We start from the raw sequence: 4,639 nt of genomic DNA, 5'->3' as shown, positions 1-4,639 counted from the left end.
TGATCCTGATGGGGGGGTCAGAGTCCAGAGTTCTTGGGGGCAGAGGTGAGGGGAGGGAGAAAGGGGGAGGGCGTTGAGCCTTCTGACAGCCGGGGGTGTGAAGCTGTTTCTATATTTGTTGAATATCATGACATCATTTAGGGAAATATACATATTTATTAACTTTCTTTTCAAGAGGGAGATGTTCAGATGGATATCAATCCCATGTCTGTGTGTTAAGAGCCAAGAAATAGTTAGCCTAGCTTAGCATAAAACAGGAGGAAACCGCTAGAAAAATACACCTCCCAACAGTTTTAAAGCTCACTGATTAACACACTGTCTAGTTTGTTCAGTCTGTTCACAAACAGAAATCTAACATTTGAGTTTGACCTTATGTGTTGCAGATTTTATCTTTGTGTTGATACTTTATTAAGAATATCTTATCTGTCCTCCCTGTAATCCAGGTGTCAACGTCAATTTAACTTTCGATGAAGGATTCAGCGCAATCTTCAGTGACAAAGGAACAAGTAAGTATTTAATGAGGATAAGAAGCTCCTTATTAAAAAAAAAAAAAAAAAAAATCAGTTGTGTCTTCCGTCCAGACTGCGAGCTAACAGGTTTGGAGTTAGCATTTGCTTCCAGGTGATTTAGGTTGACATGAATCTGTCTGCTGTGTCCTCTCAGGTCTTGTCGGGGAGACCAGTCTTCTTCACGTGAGGTCAAATGAGCAGCAGTGAGTACACTCACTACTTATTTAATGGCTCCCACACTGTACAGTTGTAGTTCTTCAAACACTTTTGAATGTAGTTTAAAATGGTATATTAAACATTTGTAAAGCCATCCTTAAAAGGAAAATATGAATATGTCTACTAGTACTCTAGTGACTGAGTCGGGCTAACGCACATTTTGACGGCATCACCTAGATCATCGGGTGCGAAAACTAACCAATCAGAGCCCAACTCTCCATCCCTGCTGCGTTCAAGCAATCCTAACAAAATCATAACAATGAAACAAGCACTGAAGCGATTGGTATTTTTACATTGGCATATTATGTAACGTTATATATTCTCTTATCTAGACATATTGGAAATTGAGATAAAGACAATATTTGTTAATAGATTATGAAGTAAAATTTTATTTCAGAATTGTTTTTAAAACCCCAAATAAGTCACGGGTTAGTTTGACCCGAGGGACCCGAGAGGATCCCGAACGTGAAGACAACACAAGGGTTAAAGGGTTGGTTCACCCAAATTACAAACAAAATATATACCAAATATATTTTTTCTCTCTCCAGTGGTATCTCTCCATGCAAGTAGTTCTGGTTGTATTCCTCAATTAAATTGTATAAAAAAATATAGTATCAATTCAAAACAATAGTTATCTGGAGACACTTTACAGATAGAGCAGGTCTAGACCACACTCCAGAATTTACAAGGACCCAACAGTTCTACTAGTTTCCTCCAGAGCAAGCAACAGTGCGACAGTGGTGAGGAAAAACTTCCTTTTAGGAAGAAACCTCGGACAGACCCAGACCCAGACCCAGGCTCTTGGTAGGCGGTGTCTGACGACCGGTTGGGGTTAGATTGAAGAGTGGCAACAACAGCCACAAAAAAAAGTAGTTTGTAGAAGTTCTTTGTAGTAGTTCATGGCATAGCAGGGCACTGTGGGCATTACAAGGCCCAGCAGGACGTGGCAGGGGACAGCACAGCATAGCAGGACGTAACATGGCATCGCAGGACGTGTAGCGGGACCATGGCGACAGCTGCTAACATGATTTTGGAGCCTCCCTGATCCAAGGAGACATGCTGGGCAAAAAGAACATAAGGACCCCGGGGAATGACTCCCCAGAGCTAGGTTAGTAACAAGCATTTCTGGGACATGGATGCACACAAATGGAAAGATAGAAAGATAGAAGAGAGAGGAGCTCAGTGTGTCAAAGGAAGTCCCCCAGCTGTCTAAAAAACTATTACAGCGTATCTAAGAGAAGACAGAATAAAGAGAGGAGCCTGGCCTCTAGTAGTGGAGATATCTTTCTATGAGATTTATGTCTACAAAGGACAAGGGGGGTGCATTCCTCCCCCCTCTCCCCGCTCATCAGTTCACCACCCCCCTCTCCCCTCCCTGAGACCCTCACCTCCTACCATCCCACACCCCAGTCATCCTCCACCCACTTCTCCATAACAGATGATCAGGTGAGAAGTCAACTGAAGAAGCTCAAGGCAAGGAAGGCCCCGGGCCCGGACGGCATCAGCCCAAGTCTCCTCAGGGACTGTGCTGACCAGCTCTGTGGTGTGTTCAGGCACTTATTCAACCTGAGCCTGAGCCTGGAGAAGGTCCCAGCCCTGTGGAAGACCTCCTGTGTGGTCCCGGTACCAAAGTCACCGCGACCCAAGGAGCCAAACCACTTCAGGCCTGTTGCCCTGACTTCTCACCTGATGAAGACCATGGAGAGGATCATCCTGCGTCACCTGCGACCCCTGGTGGGCACACAGCTGGACCCCCTGCAGTTTGCTTTACCAGCCTGGGATTGGAGTGGACGACGCAGTGATCTACCTGCTGCACAGATCGCTGCTTCACCTGGAGGACAGCGGGAGCACTGTGAGAGTCATGTTCTTCGACTTCTCCAGTGCTTTTAACACCATCCAGCCTTCGCTCCTCAGAGTGAAGAGGAGAGTGCCGGAGTGGACCAACATCTGGCTGCATGGACTACGGACTACCTCACCAACAGACCACAGTATGTGAGGCTCCATCACTGTGTGTCTGACGTGGTGCACTGCAGCACAGGTGCCCCTCAGGGTACGGTGCTCTCCCCCTTCCTTTTCACCCTCTACACCTCGGACTTCACACACAACACCACCCACTGCCACATCCAGAAGTTCTCTGATGACACAGCCGTTGTTGGTTGTGTCTCTGAGGGGAACGATCTGGAATACAGGTCGGTTATCAAGGACTTTGTCAGCTGGTGTGAGCTCAACCAGCTTCAGCTTAACACCAGCAAGACAAAGGAGATGATAGTCGACTTCAGGAGGAAAACATCCCCCTTCTCACCGGTGAGCATCCAGGGATTGGACATTGATGTAGTGGAGAGCTACAAATTCCTGGGTGTTCACCTAAACAATAAACTGAACTGGACTGATAACACCCAAGCACTCTACAAGAAGGGCCAGAGTCGCCTCCATCTGCTGAGGAGACTCAGGTCCTTTGGAGTGTGTAGGACTCTCCTCAGGACCTTCTATGACTCTGTGGTGGCCTCTGCCATCCTCTACGCTGTGGTCTGCTGGAGGGGGGGCAGCTCGGACCGGGACAGGAGCAGACTCAATAGACGGATCCGGAGAGCGAGCTCTGTCCTGGACTGTCCTCTGGACCCCATAGAGGAAGTAGGGGAGAGGAGGATGTTAGCCAAGCTGACATCCATCATGGACAACACCTCTCACCCCTACATGACACTGTGGGGTCCCTGAGCAGCTCCTTCAGCAGCAGACTGATACACCCACGGTGTAAGAAGGAGAGGACCGCAGGTCCTTCATCCCGGCCGCTGGCAGACTCTACAACACCTGCACTACTGATAGTGTTGTAGTTTCTGTTCCTGTTTTTCTCCCTCTACATCACACCACTTTCTGTTTATCTTTAATATTGGTATTTATATTATTTATTACAAGTACTTACTTTTCAATATTTATGGTCTCAGGTTAATATAATTTAAATTATGCTACGACTCTTGCTTCTTTGCTCTAATTCACATTCAACTTAACTTAATTTTTAACGTCACTTACACCGCAATATTGTTTCTCTTATCATGGCAACCGCACTTTAAAATTCCTTTTGTTTGACGGCATTTACTTACTCAGTCTACCATATTTTCATTGTCTATTTCTTGCCGTATTCTTGCCTGTATTTCTTGCCTTGTATTTCGTTCGTGCTTACTGGTTTGTGGTTATTGTTTTGTTTTTCTGTTTTTGCTGTTGCTGCTATGCTGCTACTTGTAACGACAGAATTCCCCGTCGTGGGATAAAAAAAGTATAATAAATCTCATTAATCTAATTTATTGTGGTTGCACCAGTACTTTTTTCTGTTTGTAGCTTGTCCGGATTACGTTACACTGCATGAACGTGATGTTTTATATCATGTGTAAGGTGTGTTTAGGGAGGTTCTGAATAAACGGTTTATTCAGCTCTCTTGTGCATGTTGCAGAGCTCCCGGACTAAGGCAGTGGAACGTGCAGTTCTCTCCACAAGAAGAAGAAATCATCCAAAGCGTAATTACCAAATGGCTTCATGTCTTTGTTTTGTCTTTTTACAACTACTCCTACTACTCCTACATATTAATTTCAATGTGAGTTGATTGATACTCTCTCATCTCTAGGTGATATGTTATGTTACTGTTGTTTTTTATCTTTTTGTATTAAAGGTGACCTTAACTCAGGATATTGTGTGCTGCCAGATTCTTGCACGTGTACACTATGTTGTCATAACAGGATTTGTCGTAGTTGTGGCCAAGATATTATTCAGCTCCACAACTTTGGAAGTCAGATTCAGTGGAAATATTGCAATCTCCTAAAAAAAAGCCCAAAACTCATCCAGAACTGGGCACTTTAACTTGTGAGGAGGTTGTATGGAACCATCCACATTATTTTTTGCAATTTGGTTGATGGAAACCCAAA

General features: G+C 44.9%; 1 long non-coding RNA gene across 1 annotated transcript; it reads left to right on the top strand.

The window, feature by feature from the left end:
• The first annotated feature begins 450 nt into the window (after positions 1 to 450).
• On the top strand, positions 451 to 4,258 carry LOC116686476 (uncharacterized). Its single transcript, XR_004331265.1, has 3 exons — positions 451 to 506; positions 664 to 712; positions 4,171 to 4,258. It is a non-coding gene; the product is annotated as an uncharacterized LOC116686476 (long non-coding RNA).
• The last annotated feature ends 381 nt before the right edge of the window (positions 4,259 to 4,639 follow it).

The sequence above is a fragment of the Etheostoma spectabile genome, unplaced genomic scaffold (assembly GCF_008692095.1).
Source record: "Etheostoma spectabile isolate EspeVRDwgs_2016 unplaced genomic scaffold, UIUC_Espe_1.0 scaffold379, whole genome shotgun sequence".
In the NCBI taxonomy this organism is placed as follows: domain Eukaryota; kingdom Metazoa; phylum Chordata; class Actinopteri; order Perciformes; family Percidae; genus Etheostoma; species Etheostoma spectabile.
Note: the sequence above shows the minus strand (reverse complement) of the source record. Positions and strands in the feature narration are given on the sequence as shown.